Source organism: Schistocerca nitens, chromosome 7, assembly GCF_023898315.1.
Source record: "Schistocerca nitens isolate TAMUIC-IGC-003100 chromosome 7, iqSchNite1.1, whole genome shotgun sequence".
Taxonomy (NCBI): domain Eukaryota; kingdom Metazoa; phylum Arthropoda; class Insecta; order Orthoptera; family Acrididae; genus Schistocerca; species Schistocerca nitens.
The window spans coordinates 414316875-414339531 of record NC_064620.1 but is presented as its reverse complement, the minus strand read 5'-3'; the positions used below and the strand labels follow the sequence as shown (position 1 = coordinate 414339531).

The following is a 22657-nucleotide window of genomic DNA, read 5'->3' as shown; positions in this document are numbered from 1 at the left end:
TTAGAAAACAGGGATTGTTGATCTCTCGGTAAAAAAAAGAAAAAAATAAAGATTGCAGAAATGTCAACGGTCAGAGGTTAGTAGAGAATAGTGTCTCTATAACAAAACTGGTTCGCATAACATACAACTCACATTGTGATACATTAGTGAAAGATCTTGCTGAGAGTAAGAGAAAATTCAGTGTTTAGTTTCAGATTCGTTCTCCAATATCCCTAGGTTTTCTACAATCCCCGTCGACGTAGTGTAGCTGACACTTCCTGTAGTAATTATAATGATTAGGAAGATTAATACTGGCGTTCCAGTCTAAATTATTTATCAAAGCTGAATACAACTATTTCTCTTACAATCGAGTCGTAATACGTAGTATTCACAATTATAAGGTCTCTTGTCTTTATCACAGCAAGAACAAAATCGTAGTCATTAAAATTACGTTCAACAATAGAGATAATAAATAACAATAAGCGATAGTGCAATGATAATATTGGATTTTCTTATGCCAGGAGCAACGCTTTTTATTCATACAGACTGCACAATAAACAGATCGAAGGCTTGTGTTGTCACTCGTCGACCAGTGTGGTATAGAAACAGAAGACAGAAAAGGGATCCGGAGTTTTAAATTCCACTTGTGAAAAATCAGTCACGCAAGGAGATCGTACAAATATGCCATCGTATGACCGTCGCATACTCTTCCGTATGGAGGACATAGAAATAGGCACACCCAACGTTGAGAAACAACGAAAAGCGAAATAACTAAGTCGCCAGGTCCGGATGGAATAACAGCTAGTTTTTACAGAGAGCACTCTTCGGAATTGTTCTTTTACTTAGCTTGCATTTATCTCGAATCTCTCGCCCAGCGCGAAGTCCCAGGAGACTGGAAAAGAAAGAGGCAAGCGATTCCTTTATACAGCGTGTTCAGAAACAGTCTGAAAAGCTTGTAAGCGTGTTACGGGGTAGGTTGTGTTGAGAAGTAATTGTGAAGAAAAAAATGAATACGCTGCGTCGTTTCTGATTTAATTAGCATTGACATTAGCCAGACACGTCGTTGAGAGTGCAAATTCCAGCACTTATGCTCGCTAAAATGCGGTAATTCACAGACATTTGTGGTTTCGAGAGTTACAAATTGGTTAAATACACGTTACCAGTTAAAATTTGCTTTTTCGGAACTGGTAAATTTAAACTATGTGGCCAAAATCTACGTTTGTTTGGTTTGAGGAAACCATTCGAAGAACACGTTTAACGACAATGTTTCTAGCAGGTTGCTTGAATTTTGGCGCGACCTGATTGGCTAACTTCAAAGCTAATAAATCGGATACGCCGGAACGTATCAAATTAGTTTCTTATCAGTTAGTTCTCAGGACAACCTACCTCACACATCCGTTACAAGCTTTTCAGACTGTTTCTGACTGCCCTGTATACGAAGAGTAAAGGTATGCATCCGCAAAATAACATCGGTTTTCTGCAGAATTGTTGAACACATTCTAAATTCTAATATAATAAATTTATCCGCCTCCGTAGCTGACTGGTTCGCGTAGATGGCTGCCATGCAGAGGACCCTGCGCCGATTCCCGGTATTGCCACGGAATTTTCCTTGGTGGGAGAACTGATACGGGGCACACTCAGTCACATAATGCCAACTGAAGATTGAACGAGAACAAGCTCCAAGGTCTGATAAGTTGGAAAAACGTCCTGTCGAACATTGTGGTGATCACATGTCACTCCATAACGCATCCGAGGCCCACGAGAAAGACAGGCCACGGTGCGTACGTCACGAACGTAGGCCTGAGGTCAGTCGCTCGTTCAATTCAGCATACAAAATGCGTTTCTGAATCTGTTAACTTGCAACTGGGCATGTATTGCATCTTCTACTGGAATGTGGTATATGAAGTCTTACTGATTACTATTCCTACAACAAAATTTAAGATCAATTCTCGATATAAACGGTATAACGGCTTGTTTGTAGCATTTAGTTTCTTCTGCGTAACAGTCCTCATTTCATAGAACTGATAATCATTTTGACATGATTTTAATTTTATAGCACCGCAGTACAGCCGCAGGAAATTATTGGTAGGCCGACGCACTTTCTATCACTGTAGAACAAATAACAGTAGGATTCCATAACAATGGACTCCAGTAGAAGATGCAATTCTCATTTGTACACACACACACCCAGCTACGAGTTAACATGTGTATAAATGCTGTTTTTAAGCTGAATTGAAAGAGCGAGCAAGCAAGTTCGGCCTACCTTTGTGACGTACGCGCCGCAGCCTGTCTTTCTGGTGGGCCTCGTACCGCATCCGCATGATGACGCAAGGCGGAGGATGACACGGCGGGCGGTAGACATCTCTTGAAGCTTCACAAACTGGAAGAGGAGCTCGTTAATATAATGAATTTCCTAGGGATAGAAAAGCTTCTTTCTGCAACAAATCAGTGCAGAACCAGAAAACATCGCTCGTGCGAAACACACCTTTTGCCGCACGGTATCCTGCGAACAATGGATGACTGGTAACAGGTGGATTCCATGTTCCTAGGTTTTCGGAAAGCATTTGACAGAACTGCCGCACTGTATACTATTGACGAAGGTTCGAGCATACGAAATTGGCTCTCAGATATGTGAGTGGCTGGAAGGCTTCTGAAGTAATAGAGGCGAGTACGTTGTCCTCAGCGGCGAATGTTCGTTGGAGACAAGGTTACCGTCAGGAGTGCCCAAGGGAAATGAGATAGGGCCAATCTTCTTCTCCCTTTACATAAACGATCTGACGGATAGGGCAAGCTTCAGTCGGTGGCTGATCGTCGATGACGCTGCAGTCAATGGGAAAGATCACTGAGTGACAGACTGTTGTAGCATACAGGATGATTTAGAGATGATTTCTATTTTCTGTGATGAATGGAAGCTTGCTTTAGATATGTAAGAAAGTAAGTTAAGGCAGATGAGTAACAAAACACTTTCTGAGATATATGATTATACACTACTGGCCATTAAAATTGCCACACCACGAAGATGACGTGCTACAGACGCGAAATTTAACCGACAGGAAGAAGATGCTGTGATATGTAAATGATCAGCTTTTCAGAGCATTCACACAAGGTTGGCGTGGGTGGCGACACCTACAACGTGCTGACATGAAGAAAGTTTCCAACCGATTACTCATACACAAACAGCAGTTGACCGGCGTTGCTTGGTGAGACGTTAAATGCGTACCATCACGTTTCCGACTTTGATAAAGGTCGGATTGTAGCCTATCGCGACTGCGGTTTATCGTATCGCGACATTGCTGTTCGCGTTGGTCAAGATTCAATGACTGTTAGCAGAATATGGAACCGGTCAGTTCAGAAGGGTAATACGGAACGCCGTGCTGGATCCCAACGGCCTCGTATCACTAGCAGTCGAGATGACAGGCATCTTATCCGCATGGCTGAAACGGATCGTGCAGCCACGTCTTGATCCTCGAGTCAACAGATGGGGACGTTTACAAGACAACAACCATCTGCAAGAACAGTTCGACGCCGTTTGCAGCAGCATGGACTATCAGCTCGGAGACCATGGCTGCGGTTACCCTTGACGTTACATCACAGACAGGAGCGCCTGAGATGGTGTACTCAACGACGAACCTGGGTGCACGAAAGGTAAAACGTAATTTTTCGAATGAATCCAGGTTCTGTTTACAGCATCATGACTGTCGCATCGCGGTGAACACACATTGGAAGCGTGTATTCGTCATCGCCATACTGGCGTATCACCCAGCGTGATGGTATGGGGTGCCGCTGGTTACACGTCTCGGTCACCTCTTGTTCGCACTGACGGCACTTTGAACAGTGGACGTTACATTTAAGATGAGTTACGACCCGTGGCTCTATCCTTCATTCGAACCCTACGAAACCCTACATTTCAGCAGGATAGTGCACGACCTCATGCTGCAGGTCCTGTACGGGCTTTTCTGGATACAGAAAATGTTCGACTGCTGCCCTGGCCAGCACATTCTCCAGATCTCTCACCAATTGAAAACGTCTGATCAATGGTGGCCGAGCAGCTGGGTCGTCACAATACGCCGGTCACTTCCCTTGATGAACTGTGGTATCGTGTTGAAGCTGCATGGGCATCTGTACCTGTACACGCCATCCAAGCGCTGTTTGACTCAATGCCTAGGCGTATCAAGACCGTTATTACGGCCAGAGGTGGTTTTTCTGGGTACTGATTTCACAGGATCTATGCACCCAAATTGCGTGAAAATGCAATCACATGACAGTTCTAGTATAATATATTTGTCCAATTAATACTCGTTTATCATCTGCATTTCTTCTTGGTGTAGAAATTTTAATGGCCAGTGGTGTAGTACGAAGCGTTCCTCCTCCTCTGCTAAAGACTGAGATATTCCGACAAAAATTTTTCTCAGTACGTCACGGTATCAACAGACTATGAATACTAAGAAATTCTGAGTAACTGGAATACCGCGAGGAGAAAGAGAATGCTCCAATGAAGAAGATTAAAAGTTGGTCTCTTTTAGAAAAAATGCCACAATATCCTTAATGATCATAATTCAGCATGCTTTTATGAAATAATTCATCGTCAAAAGAGGTAATCTTTCAGAGAAAACGCCGCAATTTTTGACTTATTATTACTCAGTATACTTTTGTGAAATAATTCAGCGTCAAAAGTAAACCGTGAGGTCGGATACATCATACTATGCAGGCGAGTCATGACGTCGTTGTTCGGTATAAATGATTGATCAGTTCATCAAAATGCATACGTAAAAATGTACTCGAGAATGAGCAAATGATCTGCGAATATTCCTGAGGGCGGTTCTACTTTGTAGAAAGTAATAAGTAACGAAAGAACACATAAAGTTTCCGGTCGTTATACAACCGAACAATCCACCCTGGGCAGTGAAACAGTAGAGAAAGACAAATACAATTATATTCATAGCTCAGCCGGCGAAGAAGGTAAGGCGTTTTACAGAAATCCAGTTCGTATCGAGATTACAGTATAATCTATTTCGATCCACTACAGGACACTGCCACTTACATACTCACAGGTTGAATTCAGATAGAAACAAAGGCACGCGCCTTTTTTTCTATCTGAATTCAACCTGTGAGCATGTATGAGAAGGAAAGAAAACATAAGAAGTTGACTAGTTTCGTATGTAAGGAAATTGATGCTTCTAATGGTGTAGTTCGTTAATCACAGTTTCTGGCCACTATATAATACAGTTACTGCTCTGCAAATTTACGTTCTTACGTGATACATATACAAAATGCTAAATGAATGTACAGTTACATATACATATTCGAGTGCTTTATTCGTACACTACTGGCCGTTAAAACTGCTACACCAAGAAGAAATGCAGATGATAAACGGGTATTCATTGACAAATATGTTATACTGGAACTGACGTGTGATTACATTTTCACCCAATTTGGGTGCATAGATCCTGAAAAATCAGTACCCACAACAACCACCTCTGGCCGTAAAACGGCCTTTATACGCCTGGGCATTGAGTCAAACAGAGCTTGGATGGCGTGCACAGGTATAGCTGCCCATACAGCTTCATCACGATACCACAGTTCATCAAGAATAGTGACTGGCTTATGGTGACGAGCCAGTTATTCGGCCGCCATTGACTAGACGTTTTCAGTAGGTGAGAGATCTGGAGAATGTGCTGGCCAGGGTAGCAGTCGAACATTTTCTGTATCCAGAAAGGCCCGTACAGGACCTGCAACATGCGGTAGTGCATTATCCTGCTGAAATGTAGGGTTTCGCAGGGATGGAATGAAGGGTAGAGCCACGGGTCGTAACACATCTGAAATGTAATGTCCACTGTTCAAAGTGCCGTCAGTGCGAACAAGAGGTGACCGAGACGTGTAACCAGCGGCACCCCATACCATCACGCTGGGTGATACGCCAGTATGGCGATGACGAATACACGCTTCCAATATGCGTTCATCGCGATGTCGCCAAACACGGATGCGACCATCATGGTGCTGTAAACAGAACCTGGATTCATCCGAAAAAATGACGTTTTGCCATTCGTGCACCCAGGTTCATCGTTGAGTACACCATCGCAGGCGCTCCTGTGTGTGATGTAGCGTCAAGGGTAACCGCAGCCATGGTCTCCGAGCTGATAGTCCATGATGCTGCAAACGTCGTCGAACTGTTCGTGCAGATGATTGTTGTCTTGCAAACGTCCCCATCTGCTGACTCAGGGATCGAGACGAGGCTGCACGATCTGTTACAGCCATGCGGACACGATGCCTATCGTCTCGACCGCTAGTCATACGAGGCCATTGGGATCCAGCACTGCGTTCCATATTACCCTCCTGAACTCACTGATTCCATATTCTGCTAACAGTCATTGGATCTCGACCAACGCGAGCAGCAGTGCGGCGATACGATAAACCGCAATCGTGATAGGCAACAATCCGACGTTTATCAAAGTCGGAAACGGGATGGTACGCATTTCTCCTCCTTACACGAGGCATCACAACAACGTTTCACTATGCAACCCGTTCATCTGCGGTTTGTGTATCAGAAATTGGTCGGAAACTTACCTCATGTCTGCACGTTGTAGGTGTCGTCACCGGCGCCAACCTTGTGTAAATGTTCTGAAAAGCTAATCATTTACATATCACAGCATCTTCTTCCTGTCGGTTAAATTTCGCGTTTGTAGCTCGTCATCTTCGTGGTGTAGCGAATTTTAATGGCCAGTAGTGTATGTTTCCCGTTAAATCGTATGCAATGTCTTAAGTATTATTATCGTTCTGTTTGACACAGTTGCGTCTATTAAATAAATCGCATGGATCACTTGTAGGGAAGACGACTTAGGTTTATTGGCAAAGTTTACGGAAGTACCGTACACTTGTGCGACACATTCTGGAGTACTGCTTGAGTGTTTGGCATCCCCATCAAATCAAATTAGAGGAAGATATCTAAGCAATTTAGACGTGTGCGCTATATTTCTTACCAGCACGTTCGATCAAAACGCGAGTATTAACAAAATGCTCCGCGAACTCAAACGTGTATCGCTCGTGGAAAGACAACAAATGGCTCAAATGGCTCTGAGCAATATGGGACTTAACAGCTGAGGTCGTCAATCCCCTAGAACTTAGAACTACTTAAACCTAACTAACCTAAGGACATCACACATATCCATGCCCGAGGCAGAATTCGAAACTGCGACCGTAGCGGTCTCGCGGTTCCAGACTGACGCGCCTTGAACCGCACGGCCACACCGGCCGGAGGAAAGACAACATTCTTTTCATGAAACACTCTTGACAATGTTTGCAGAACTGGAATTTGCAGCTGGCTGCAGAATGATTCTGCTGCCACCAACTTACATCTCGTGTTAGGACTGAAAAGACGAGATAGGAGAAATCAGGGCTCATACGGATAAACCAAGATAATGAAATTCCGGCTTTATTAACGAATTCACTTCCAAAACCACCTTTATCGAAGGGGATAATCATAAACTGACGAGCCAAAGAAAATGATATACCTGCCTAATATCGTGCAGGGTCCCCGCGAGCACGTAGAAGTGCCGCAACACAACGTGGCATGAACTCGACTAGTATATGTAGTAGTGCTGGAGGGAACTGACACTATGAAACCTGCAAGCAGATCTTTTCTGAACAGCACGTTGCAAGGTGTCTCAGATATGCTCAATAATGTTCATGTCTGTGGAGTTTGGTGGCCAGCGCAAGTGTTTAAACTCAGAACAGTGTTCCTGGAGCCACTCTGAAGCAATTGTGGGCATGTGGGGTGTCACATTGTTTCCTGCTGGAATTGCCCAAGTCCGCCGGAATGCAAAATGGCCATGAATGGTTGCAGGTGATCAGACAGGATGCTTGCGTACGTGTCACCTGTAGAATCGTATCGAGATGTATCAGCAATCCCATATCTCTCCAACTGCACACGACCCACACTATTACAGATCCTCCACCAGCTTGAAGATTCTCCTGCTGACATGCGGGTTCCATGGATTCATGACGTTATCTCCATAACCGTACACGTCCATTCACTCGATACAACTTGAAACAAGACTCGTAGGTTGTCTCCATACTCGTACAGGTCCATCCGCTCGATGCAATTTGAAACGAGACTCGTCGGCTAGGCAACATATTTCCAGTCATCACCAGTTGGTGTTGACGGGCCAAGGCGACGCGTAAAACTTTTCGTCGTGCAGTCGTCAAGGATACGTAAGTGGGCCTTTGGCTCCGAAAGCCCACATCAATGATGTTTTGTTGAACGGTTCGCACGCTGACACTTGTCGATGGCCCAGCATTGAAGTCTGGAGCAATTTGCACTTCTGTCACGTTGAACGACTCTCTTCAGTTGTAGTTGGTCCCGTTCTTGAAGGATCTTTTTCGGCCGCAGCGATGTCGGAAATTTGATGTTTTACCGGATTCCTAATATTCACGGTACAACCGTGAAATGGTCGCACGGGAAAATCCAGACTTCATCGCTACCTTGGAGATGCTGTGTCCCATCTCCCGTGCGCCGACTGTAACACCACGTTTATACTCACTTAAATCTTGATTACCTGCCATTTCAGCAGCCGTAACCGATCTAACAACTGCTCCAGGCACTTCTTGTCTTATATAAGCGTTGCCGACCGTATCGCCGTATTCTGCCTGTTTACATATCTTGAATAAGCATGCATATTCCAGTTTCTTTGGCACTCCAGTGTATTAAGTGCCAATTTAGAGGCACAACCTGTAATGATTACTACCGGCCGGTGTGGCCGAGCGGTTCTAGGCGCTTCAGTCTGGAACCGCGCGACTGCTACGGTCGCAGGTTCGAATCCTGCCTCGGGCATGGATGTGTGTGATGTCCTTAGGTTAAGGTTTAAGTAGTTCTAAGTTCTAGGGAACTGATGACCTCAGATGTCAAGTCCCATAGTGCTCAGAGCCATTTGAACCAGCCAAAGTCATTACTATCCAGCGTCTACTTCCTTGTTACACAGACGTTGTGTGCTTGTGACACGCTAAGTCTCTGAGACATGCATTCACAAGGATACTTCCACGACAATACAGGTGCAGGTTACGGAATCGCAGAGAAACTTACCCCCATGGCATCTTACATTGTGGCGGCGCAATATACCGTGCTGCTAGTATTAATCTCTGTGAAATGCTATGTGTTTATTTTATGAAAAATAAAGCGATAGCACACTATTGCTGACGGCAGTTTGTCATAACGTTAATGCGTTTGGTGACCGCCTTCGCACATTTCGGTGAAATTATACAGGCTGTTTTAAAAAGATTCAGTGGATTACACAATATACCTTTTACATCAATTAAGATAGAAATTTCGGTTGAATTATGGTTTACGCATAGGACTACAGAGATTTTATTACAAAATGACCATCCGATTTTATAAGCGGCGATCAAATAGTTTCCTCTCGGGGGCGTTGCTGCAGCGTATATGCAAGTTAGCGCTACTACGATACCAGTAAATAAGCATCGACAATACGCAAGGTATTAGTGTGGCATTCTTGTCTTTCCGACGTGCGTGGCATAAATGCGGAAACGTGAACCATGGCGACGTTACTACCAAATGCTTCGAAACAGAACCAACGTGTTGCTATTCATTTCTACATCTACATCTACATCTACATTCATACTCCGCAAGCCACCCAACGGTGTGTGGCGGAGGGCACTTTACGTGCCACTGTCATTACCTCCCTTTCCTGTTCCAGTCGCGTATGGTTCGCGGGAAGAACGACTGTCGGAAAGCCTCCGTGCGCGCTCTAATCTCTCTAATTTTACATTCGTGATCTCCTCGGGAGGTATAAGTAGGGGGAAGCAATATACTCGATACCTCATCCAGAAACGCACCCTCTCGAAACCTGGCGAGCAAGCTACACCGCGATGCAGAGCGCCTCTCTTGCAGAGTCTGCCACTTGAGTTTATTAAACATCTCCGTAACGCTATCACGGTTACCAAATAACCCTGTGACGAAACGCGCCGCTCTTCTTTGGATCTTCTCTATCTCCTCCGTCAACCCGATCTGGTACGGAGCCCACACTGATGAGCAATACTCAAGTATAGGTCGAACGAGTGTTTTGTAAGCCACCTCCTTTGTTGATGGACTACATTTTCTAAGCACTCTCCCAATGAATCTCAACCTGGTACCCGCCTTACCAACAATTAATTTTATATGATCATTCCACTTCAAATCGTTCCGCACGCATACTCCCAGATATTTTACAGAAGTAACTGCTACCAGTGTTTGTTCCGCTATCATATAATCATACAATAAAGGATCCTCCTTTCTATGAATTCGCAATACATTACATTTGTCTATGTTAAGGGACAGTTGCCACTCCCTGCACCAAGTGCCTATCCGCTGCAGATCTTCCTGCATTTCGCTACAATTTTCTAATGCTGCAACTTCTCTGTATACTACAGCATCATCCGCGAAAAGCCGCATGGAACTTCCGACACTATCTACTAGGTCATTTATATATATTGTGAAAAGCAATGGTCCCATAACACTTCCCTGTGGCACGCTAGAGGTTACTTTAACGTCTGTAGACGTCTCTCCATTGATAACAACATGCTGTGTTCTGTTTGCTAAAAAATCTTCAATCCAGCCACACAGCTGGTCTGATATTCCGTAGGCTCTTACTTTCTTTATCAGGCGACAGTGCGGAACTGCATCTATTGCCTTCCGGAAGTCAAGGAAAATGGCATCTACCTGGGAGCCTGTATCTAATATTTTCTGGGTCTCATGAACAAATAACGCGAGTTGGGTCTCACACGATCGCTGTTTCCGGAATCCATGTTGATTCCTACATAGTAGATTCTGGGTTTCCAAACACGACATGATACTCGAGCAAAAAACATGTTCTAAAATTCTACAACAGATCGACGTCAGAGATATAGGTCTATAGTTTCGCGCATCTGCTCGACGACCCTTCTTGAAGACTGGGACTACCTGTGCTCTTTTCCAATCATTTGGAACCCTCCGTTCCTCTAGAGACTTGCGGTACACGGCAACCTGGCAGATAACCTTCTGTCGAAAACCGCCGTTGTGGAATACCGTGCCAAGGTGTGCTGCTCCTTCATGATAACGCATGTCCGCACGTCGCAAATGTAACGCAGAAGTTACAGCACCTAAATGCGACACTCGAACAACCGCCCTGTAGTTCTGATCTCTCCATGCGATTATCACGACTTCGGTCCCTTAAAAAAGGCCCTTCGGTTCGACGATTGTCAGACGAGGATGTGTAGAAGGCATTTACTACAGGTATCATCAACCTGGTGTGTGGTTGGTATGATTGCCTCAATGATCATGGGGATTTTGCTTGATGGGAACAATGTTTCTGGAAAGTACGGCTTTCAGCTTTATATCTTTGGCTGCCCCTTATCTTTTACTTGAGTGAACATACAACCTTCTGCTACTATTCACAATTACGTTTAGGAAAACTGATTTCTTCGATCTTCCACAAACAGTTCAATGTGCTCTCTAACGGACTTCGACAAATTCCCAGACGTTAGTCAAACTCGTCCAATACGTTTGTGTGTATATTTGGAGCTACTGAATTCCCCGCCGCTACAAATCACTAAATAATGAAATGAATAGGAAGTGCAGGGCAACTAACGAGAAACACAAGGTGAAAAATGTGTAGAAATTGGAAAAGAAATGATTGTCGGAAAGACTGAATCAACATATAGAAAAGTCAAAAGAACCTTTGGTGAAATTAAAAGCAAGTGCGGTAACATTAATAGTGCAGTGGAACTCCACTGCTAAATGGAGAGGAGAGAGCGGATAACTGCAAACAGTACATTGAAGGCCTCTACGAGGCTTGAGGACTCGCCTGGTAACGTGATAGAAGAAAGACGAGTCGACAGGGAAGAGATTAGGAATGCAGTTTTAAAGTAAAAATTTAAACGAATTTTGGACGACATAGGATTAAATAAGGCGGAGGGCATAGATAAAATTCCATCAGATTTTCTAGAAACGTTGACCTTAGTGGCAACAAAGCGATTATTCGCGTTGATGTATGAGACTGTCGATATACCATCAGACTGTCCAAAGAAACACCATCCGCAGAATTTCGAATGTAGCAAGAACCAAGTGCGAGAATTGTCGTACAATCACTTAAGAGCTAAAGCATCCAAGTTGGTGACAAGAACAATATAGAGAAGAATGGAAAAGGAAATTTAGGATCTGTTAGGTGACAATCAGTTCGGCTTTAGAGAAGGTGAAGGCAGCAGGGAGGCAGTTCTGACGCACTTGATGCTGGAAGCAAGACTGAAGGACGAACAAGACACGTTCATAGGATAGGTCGACTTAGAAGAAATGTTCGACAATGTCAAATGGTTCAAGATGTCCGAAATTCAAATAGATATTAGGGTAAGCTATAGGGAAAGAACGGTAATATACAATAGGTACAAGAACCAAGAACGACGGCTCGGATTAGGAAAGGGTGTAACACAGGAGTGCAGTCTTTCGCCCCACAGTTCACTCTACACATCGAAGAAGCAATGATGGGAATTAAAAAAAAGGTTCAAGAGTGTAATTAACATTCAAGGTGATACAGTACTTATGATAAGATTTGCTGACGAAACTGAAGAACAACTACACGATATGTTGAATGGAATGAAGAGTCTAATGAGTAGAGAATACGGGTTTAGAGCAAATCTACAGATGTACTAGAAATGAGAACAGCAATAAATTTGACATCAAAACTGAGGATTATGAAGTTGACGAAGTTTAGAAATTCTGCTACCTAGGCAGTAAAATATCCCAAGATAGACGGAGCAAGAAAGACATAAGAAGCAGACTAGTACAGGCGAAGAGGACATTCGTGGCCAAGAGATATGTTCTGATATCAAATGTCGGCCTTAATTTTTCAGTGTACATTTCGAGCACTAAATTTTGGAGTATCGAAAATGTCAGTAATTAGTAATAAAGTGTTACTGGTTAGTGTCATTTATGTTATTTTAAGTTGAGCTCCTCATTTGACAAGAGAACATTTTCGACAGAAGTGAAAGATCCTGCTGGCTGGGGATAAGATTAACGGGACATGGAAGAAGCAACGGTAGACAGTGGCTCTCTCGGCCAAAGAAATCTATTGGTGCCAAAGTTTAGTAGAGAGTTGAGGGTGAACACTTTAAACCTGTATTTTAGAAACATGTCACACTGTAGATTTTAAAAACGAACACTAAGAGAAACTGAAGAAATTGGACAACTTGAACAGTAATGTTAAAGAAGAAATATAGATGACTGGTTAGGTTCGAAACAAAAACTTGCTAGATTTCCTTGGTGAAGGAGGCTGTGAGTACTTGAATAAGTGGGACAGCTTGTAATATCAGAAAATTTAAAAATTTAGGAACAAATGGCCATGGGTAGACCATGGGAGAAGAAGGTAACAAGTATTTTGTGGTTTTAGGATGTGTACAAGTTTGAAACTCACATAAATATTAAGAGGAATTATAGAATCAGACTAGAATATAAACAGATAATAAATTAAAATGTTTCATAACGTAAGAGTCTTTGCTATAAGTATAATATTAGCGACTTTGAGGTATATACTAACAATTCTTTTACGTTCTCAACTTCTTTCTGTTAAATTTGACTTATGACCGCCACTTGCTGCTGTGTTAAGTCTTAGTAAGCATTTTGTTTTGAATAAGATAGTTCTTCTTACCTGTTAAAACTGTGTACTGCGGAAATAGTAAGAAACAAATTTGTGTACAATGAGAGCAATGCATCGGAACAGTGATTAAATATTTAACAGCAATGTCTTATTCTAGATGCGTTTTCGGTAAGAATGCTGTGATGCAGAATTTATTGTGATCAAAACTGCGGAAGTTAACAGTTATCAATTAACGGTTATTCTTTATCAAAAGGTACCGCCTTCACTTGGAATAAATGAGAGAAAAATTCAGTGGTGCCATCTATCAAGCATACTCAACGACTCCACTGAATGGCGATTTAATGTAACCTGTAACGTCCCCAGGTTTGGGTCTTGTCATGGTCACCAAACTCATATGACCTTCGTTGCTGGAAGGATTTCTGTTCTCCATGACAATAATCGAACTCCAGTGGAAATTATTGAAAGCTTTGTCTCTCTTCTCGTTGATGAAGAATTCTTTGACACAGGAAATTTTTGGACACGCTTTTCTGTCTGATAGTACTAAGACATAAAAACTAGATAAGTTGGTTAAGGAACTTGTATTGTTCGTTGTGTTCAATAAAAGCAGTTTACATTCACCAGGTTTAACGAATTGGTCCACAGCCTGTACACAGCTCTAGAACAATTAATTACTTCTGAACTGATCTGACATGGATGCAAGAAAATAAATATGTTAATAAATAGTGCAGCTCTCTTTATTTGTCCCCGAACTACGTAAGTAGAATTTTTGCAAACGTATCTGCAAAAATATTAGCATACCACCTGAAGGTCGTTCCACTTACGTGTTTGACCAGTACGCTCTAAATGAAAGGTAAGCATAATAGCTGCAACTAGCCGCTTGAATAATTTGAATAATCCTGTCCTCTGTTTCCCGTTATTTATTTCCTTCTCTCAAAGACAATTAATTCCTATAAAATAAATAAGCAGATTCCTGACACATTACATCACAGCCACAGGAAAACCATGCACTGTGTGATATCTAGTGATATCATAGTGGAGGCAGCACAGCTATATCAAGGGCTTCAGCCCTACTTTTGGAGCTGGTATGAAATCCGAAACACCACTGCGAAACTCCAGATTGTTCTGTAGGCTGACCTGTTATAATGGGCGCACTTAAGACTGAATCATCAGACCTTGGACTTGACTATACTTTGGGCTCTTTCTGATAAGGGTCATGCATGTGCTACAGCTCGACGTTGTCTGTGCAGTCAGGTATTCCTCATATCATGTTTCAGAAGTACTGCGTTGTACTACTGTCAGTGTTCTGACTTTTCTTTCGTGAGTGCCGCATGAGTAACGCTGTATTCTCGTTTATGGTGGGCAAGTAATATATTCTACAGGGAACTGAAAAAATTCACTTCACACATGGATAATCTAATGCTGATATGAGATACTTTCTTTAGATTTCTTCCTTACTATGCCTGCGGCTAGGTCATTACTTTATTTTCACATTTCGTTGAAATCAGCACCACGTTATGTGTATAGGCACCGAGGGGGACCGGTTGCGCCTCACCTGACAAGGCCGCGAGGGTTTAGCCGAGCGGACCAGTTCCGTTTCAGCCACGCTCGCGAGTGGCCGCTGTTAACTGTTGCGCTGCACTTCAGTGTTTACATCGCTGTGCTTGTGCTTCGCCGAGTGCCGTCCGTCCGTTAATCTCCGTGTTCGTTCCTGTTCCTTGTGATCTGATCGCTCTTTCTGGTCTTGCTGCTGCTACTTGGAATTTCGGTTGTTTTACCGAAATTGCTTCGCTGGATTAACCATGGCTACAAACCTCAGGAAGAATACTCTGGTATTTGCTTTTGACAAGGAATCCCGTCCTGTTCAGCCGACATCCCTGGAAATAGATGACTGGATTACACAGGTAATTGGTCTAAATTCTGAAACCGTTCATACCTGGCAACTGGATCAGGAAAAATACTGTGTTTTTGTCAAGTTAATCAGTGCTTCGACTGTTGATAAAGTGTTACGAAAGTGGGGCTATGAAGTAGATTTTGTGCATAGAAATGGTTATAAAAGTAAGGTTTCCATCTATAGAGCGGACATTCATTACAAAACCGTTCGTGTCTTGAATCTTCCCATTGAAGTTGAAAATGATAAGATTAAGGAAGCTCTTTCAAACTACGGAGACGTTAAATCAATTGCAAATGAAAGATGGTCGCCTCGCTTTAAACTGCAGTGTTTTAACGGGGTCCGCTGTGTAGAGATGGACGTTAAGACGAATATTCCGTCTCACATAACTGTTTGTGGGTATAAGGCACAAATTGTTTATACAGGTCAGGAAGCTACATGTCTTATATGTAACGAAACCGGCCACTTCAGACAGGAATGTCCGCGGCGAACTGTTGTTCTTAAAAGTAATTTGATACAGCGTCAGAAGCTTACCTTAAATGATCTGTTACCAAAGAATAGCCCGGAACAACTGGTTGAGGATGTTAACGCAGCGGGTCAAGCTGATGTCTCCCTTCACGATGACAGTCAATTTCCCCCGTTAACAACAAAAGGAAACCCTGTTGCCACTTCTCGTGAAACTGAAACGCAACCGAAAAGACGACCTCTGGAGATAACTGATAGTTGTTCAGAGGACGAGCTGTCTTGTCCCACTCCCTCACTTCGCAAGCAAAAACAGTGCGATGAGGAAGCAGAGGAACCTGAAGGCAAAATGGGAATGGAAACTAATGAACAGAAAGATAATACACATACGGTACCAGAAAATGAAGGGGGTGTAAGCAGCATTAATTTGCAAGAAACATCAGGTGCAGTAGCCGATTGCAAAGATCAGAATCTATCTGTTAATAAACAGATTCAGGGAGAGGTTGCAAAACTGCAGTCTCCACTTGTTTCCCTCGATCAGAAAGTGAGTGAAATTAATAAAGAAAGAGGAAGTGGTGGCCAAACTGAAATCACGGTCAACACCTCAGGGCAGGCGCCGCCGGCAACGGAAATTGCAAAAGCGTCTGCTGCTGCTCCAGATAAGCCGCGAAGTAAAATACCGACACAACCAAATGAGAATGTAGTTCGTAACCAAGGGAAGGGAAAATCCGGTAGGGGCGACCCAAGCCCAAAGAATGTTCAGTCCGAAACGGTCGTACACGAATCACTGGAGGAAAAATCAGAAAGTTTACCAGGAAATCAGTCTGCTTGCGTTACAAGAGAAAACATTAGAAGCAGAAAAAAACGGGACAGTAACTAATAAACTGACTGAAGTGTTATTCCATGTTCAGCCTTCCGAGAAAGCTGTTACACCTTAACTGAACCCTGAACCACATGAAACTATATTAGTTCATCAAAAAAACTACATAGTGACAGCACAATGACGCAATCTTATTCTGTCACCACTATAAACATAAATAAAATCACGACCGGTTTGAAATTATCGGCCCTTAAGGAATTTTTGTACGAATCCGCGACTGATATTGCCCTGTTACAAGAAGTTCTAATTTCGGATTTGGTAATTCCCGGTTTTGTCAGTTACATAAATGTGTCTCCCGAAACAAGTGTTGGAACAGCTATTTTGGTGAGGGAAGGGATGCAGTAAGCGAGATGGAACGACTGGAATCCGGAAGAGGAATAGGACTAAATGTCTATGATGTGACTATCGTCAACTTGTACGCCCCTTCAGGAAGTTCTCATCGAGCTGACAGGGCACGTTTCTTCAAAGATGACCTGATATACTTGTTAAGGAAATCGCCAAGACAGTTATTACTTGGAGGTGATTTTAATTGTGTTTTAAATCGAAAAGATCAGTTACCTAATTTTAATTTCTCAAGTGAACTAAAACAACTAGTTACTGGTTTAGAATTAAAGGATGTATGGGAAATCAAATACCCCTCCAGTGTTGAGTTCACTTATGTCACGGCAATATCACGCAGCAGGATTGATAGACTATATATTTCTAAAAATCTTGAAACTTCCGTGACAAAAGTAGAAACCATTCCTACGTACTTTTCAGACCATTCAAGTGTCTTAGCTTGCATAAATCTAACAAGACAGCCGGTTCGCCGATTCAAGAATCAGTGGATTTGAACACTTCCTTGTTAGTAAATCATGATTTAGAAGATCTGATTAAAGAAACATGGGCAATATGCCTGCGAGCCCGTAGTAGATATGCCACTGCTATTGACTGGTGGGTTAAAATGGCAAAGCCAAAGTTGAGGAAAGTTCTTATTCAATACAGTGCCCAGAGCGCAAGGGAAATGAAATGCACTATAGAGTATTACTATTCCGTTTTGAGAGATCTATATGATCAAGTCTCAGCAGGTTCCCCACTTCGGATGGCAGACATCAAAAAAGTCAAAGCCAAGTTACTTAATATCAAGAGAAGTCAAATGGAAGGGTTGAAAATAAAATCGAAGGCAAATTCGGTGTCAGAAGATGAAACTACTTCCCTATATCATTTAGTGAAGCATACGAAAAACGGGAGAAGGACTTTTATTGATGAAATTCGAACAAAACACGGTACGATTCTCAGAACCCAGCAGGATATCATGGACGAGATTTATCGCTATTATTGCGAGCTATATTCTGTACATCAAAGTAGAGATGCTTCCTTGGAAGAATTCCTTGACATCCTAGCCCCACAGCTGACAGATGATGACAACGAAAATTTTCTCGAGGTTGTCACTGAAGAAGATGTGTATGAGACTCTGTGCGCCTCACCACCAAAAAAATCCCCAGGACCGGATGGTCTGCCAGCAGAGTTTTACATCCGTTGCTGGCCAATAGTAGGTGCGAAAATCACGGACATTGTAAATGAGGTTATTCAGGGGAAAATGATTCCGGCTGAGTTTAAGGAGAGTAAAATTGTTCTGGTGCCAAAAAATAATGGAAACAAAGATTTAAATAATTTTCGTCCAATTTCACTGCTGAATTCTGATTATAAATTAATAGCTAGAATAATAAACAAGAGAATTTCATGCCTTACAGATAAAATTATTAGTCAACATCAGAACTGTGCACAAGGCAGAACCATTTTTCAAAATCTAGCGGAATTCAGGGATATCATTGCAATAACTTCTGTAACAAACATAAAGTGTGCTTTATTGTTTTTAGATTTTTATAAAGCGTTCGATGTAGTAAATCATGAATATCTTCTACAGACATTGAAGAAAATAGGTTTCAACGATAGGGTCATACAGTTGATTAAGAACATAGCAACTGGAATAAATGCTAAAATAGCGGTGAATTGTCAACAATCCAGGCCGATGCAAATACAACGAGGTGTTCCTCAAGGAAGTCCTCTGTCCATGTCGCTCTTCGCAATTTCGCTGGAACCTTTCCTCCGACATGTCCATGCTACATTAAAAGGCTTAACATTATCAGGAAATAAAACAGTTATAAGAGCCTATGCTGACGATATAGGGGTCATTATAAGGAATAATGACGAGGTAACCACGCTAGCAACGGTGATTGATTCGTAATGTAGAGCATCTGGAGCCAATGCAAACGAAAAAAAAGTAAGATGTTAAATCTCAGAGGTTTTGATAATATCAACGTCGAGTGGGCAAAAATAGTCCGACAACATAAAACACTTGGGATCACCCTGACAGCATGTCCTATGAAAATGACGGCTTTAAATTGGAAAGTTGCAGCAGATAAAGTGCAAGGAGCCATTGTAGAGAATTTAACTCCATATATGAACCAAGTTCAAAGAACACAGTATATCAACTCATGCATCCTTGCTAAGGCTTATTATACTGCCCAGCTGTTTCCAATACCGAGAATGATAGCGAGGAGAATAATGTCCAAAATCACCAACTTTTTGTGGAGAGGTGAAGTGTTCAGAGTACCTGCTAAAGTAGCCACTTTAGATCCTAAAAATGATGGACTAGGATTAACTGATATAACGGATAAAGCCTCTGCTCTTTTTATCAAAAGGCAAGTTAATTTAATAAGAGACTCGCGAGAAAGCATTACCAGCCAACTTTTCGAGATCATTAAACCTCCAAGCCTGCTTTCCCCGATTGACGTGCAGAATATCAACAGTCGCTTACAGCACGTGAGGATTTTCTATGTTGAGTTTAGTTATGTCAGTGTCGAACTCAGGCAGTCACGACACTTAACATCGAGAGCCATAATGCGGGAACGAAAGAAAAGCGAAGGAAGAAACAAAATAAAACGACAGTTTCCAAACATTGAGTGGACTGAGATTTGGAAAAACATTAGTTCTAATGTGCTCACGTCTAACATAAAAACGGCATGGTACAAGACAGTTAACAACATAGTTAGCACCAATGAAAGACTGCACGCAATCGGACTCTGTGAAACAAATTTATGTCAACAATGCCATCTAGTTGACACAGTAATTCACAGATATACTTGCAGTGGTCACATGAATAGTTGGAAGTGGGTCCGAGAGCAAATAGCTCTGATTACAAGAACATCCCCTGAGTATATATCGCTGTCATTGATACACAGGCCTGACGCACGCTATTTCCCAGAAGCAAAAAATAACGCTGTGCACTGGTTGCTGGGAAATTTTGTTAACTACGTCCTTAACAAATTAGGATCCGATAGCATCATAGAGTTCAAGGTACACATGCTGTGTGAGTTTCACAAAATTAGAAGCTATTCGAATCACAAGAAAAAGTTCGGTAATATGTTAAAAATTGTATTTGAAAGAATAGGCATTGGTTAATATAAAAAAGAAGACTGTGTTGTCAGTGATGTATTGTAGTTACCTTAAGGATACTATTTAAGATTTTACAGTATATTAATGATATGTACTTTTTCTACTTCAGAGAGTAGTTTTTGCAACTTATAAGCTAATGTACAGAACTTATGGGACATTGAGATTGTGTGTCGAAATAGTGTCAAAATACAAAACATTAAAGGTGCATTATTGGCTTATACTAGAAATTTGGAAGTAGACAGTTTTTATAGAAATGTCCTTATCGATTGTTTAAAACCATAAGAGTCTATCTGATAAATGTAATATTCAATGGCTGGCACATTGCCCTGTTCATTTTTGCACTGTGATGTGTAAGTCAGTTTCTCAGTGAAAGACTGATTATATAGATCTGATCCAGTGAAAGACTGATTATATAGATCTGATCACTTCAGATTCAATTAATGTCCAGAAAGTGTAGTTGGAAGGCTAGTCAAATTTATTATATATCTCCTTTCCGCCATTCTCAAGTATTTCAGAAATTGTCTAATATGATTATTAAATTGTTTTAAATAAAATTATCCCATCAACTTGCTGATATCCATCATAAAGAAATTATGCTTCTGTAAAGATTGCACCTCATGTAATTCAAAGTGCAGATTTTACTTCTTCAGATTGAAGTTTGAATGTCTTTAAAAATTTTGTTCTTGATGTTTAAATTAATTCTTTCTGGTAATTAGTCAGTAACACAATCCTCTGTTGTCTTTCCTTAACGTCAGCGTTACTGAAATGTTTAAATAACTTCATGTATGCATAACTTAGTATGTATTTGGAGTGTAACATTGTTTTTTTTAATAAATGTTTTATAAAAAAAAAGCGGTCTAAGGCGCTGCAGTCCTGGACTGTGCGGCTGGTCCCGGCGGAGGTTCGAGTCCTCCCTCCGGCATGGGTGTGTGTGTTTGTCCTTAGGATAATTTAGGTTAAGTAGTGTGTAAGATTAGGGACTGATGACCTTAGTAGTTAAGTCACATCAGATCTCACACATTTAAATGGTTCAAATGGCTCTGAGCACTATGGGACTCAACATCTTAGGTCATAAGTCCCCTAGAACTTAGAACTACTTAAACCTAACTAACCTAAGGACATCACACACACCCATGCCCGAGGCAGGATTCGAACCTGCGACCGTAGCAGTCCCGCGGTTCCGGACTGCAGCGCCAGAACCACTAGACCACCGCGGCCGGCAACACACATTTAAAAAAAAAAAAAAAAATTATTTTCACCTGACAAGACGCAAGTGCACTTAGGTGCAATATTCACACTTAGGTACAGCATTTTTTATCATGAGTAACGTCACTGTTTTGGCCTGTTTGATCCGGCCCACTCTGATTTCCTATCCCGTGACTCTTCGTCTCAGAGTAGCACTTGCACCCGTTGTCCACAATAGTTACTTTTGTATATATTCCAGTCTCTGTCTTTCCGTACAGCGCGTAAACTTTACAGCTTTCTCTAATTCCATGGTGTTTCTTGTGTGAAGTCTTAACACTTATCCTATCACGGTGCCCGTTGTTCTTGTCAATGTTCTCCACTTGCTACTCCCCTCTGTGATTCTTCGTAGTACCTCCTCTCTTCTGTTATCAGTCCACCTAATTTTCAACAAACGACTCATTTCAAACGCTTCGATTCTCTTCATTATTTTCCTCCCACACTCCGTGATTCACCTCTGTACAGAGCTGTGCTCAACAAGTAGATTCACAGAAATTTCTTCGTCAATTTAAAGCCATTGTTTCATACTAGTAACTTCTTTAGCCAGAATTGCCCTCTTTTCCTGTGCTAATATGCTTTTTATGCCCTTTATGCTTCGTCCGATTTGTGCTATTTTGCTTCAAAAGTGTCAGAAACCCTTCACTTCTTCTACTTTGAGGTTCCCAATATTGATGGTAGGTTTCTCACTAACATCCCTTCTGTTAGTCCTCATTACTTTCTTCTTTCTTTGGACTGTTCTCAATCCGTATTCTGTGCTAAGTAGACTGTTCATCCTATTCAGTATGTCCTTTAATTCTTCCTCACTTTCACGATGTTTAGAAATATGAGCGGTGAATCTTTGTCGCTGACATTCTTGCAGCCTTAATTTTACACCCTCTCCCGAAGCTTCATACTTCTGAACACTATGGACGAAAGATTGCGTCTCTTACGTCTTTTTAATCCGACTAGTTCACTCTTAGTCTGCCGGCCCGAGTGGCCGAGCGGTTCTAGGCGCTACAGCCTGGAGCCGCGTGACCGCTACGGTCGCAGGTTCGAATCCTGCCTCGGGCATGGACGTGTGTGATGTCCTTAGGTTAGTTAGGTTTAAGTAGTTCTAAGTTCTAGGGGACTGATGACCATAGATGTTAAGTACCATAGTACTCAGAGCCATTT

The 22657-nt window shown here is 42.1% G+C and overlaps 1 protein-coding gene and 1 non-coding gene across 2 annotated transcripts in view; one reads left to right on the top strand and one right to left on the bottom strand.

The window, feature by feature from the left end:
- The window catches only part of LOC126195666 (uncharacterized), a 332282-nt gene that overhangs the window by 154154 nt on the left and 155471 nt on the right, over nucleotides 1–22657 (bottom strand). The window lies entirely within an intron of this gene.
- On the top strand, nucleotides 22472–22555 carry Trnas-gga (transfer RNA serine (anticodon GGA)). The gene is given in 2 exon segments: nucleotides 22472–22511; nucleotides 22521–22555. It is a non-coding gene; the product is annotated as a tRNA-Ser (tRNA).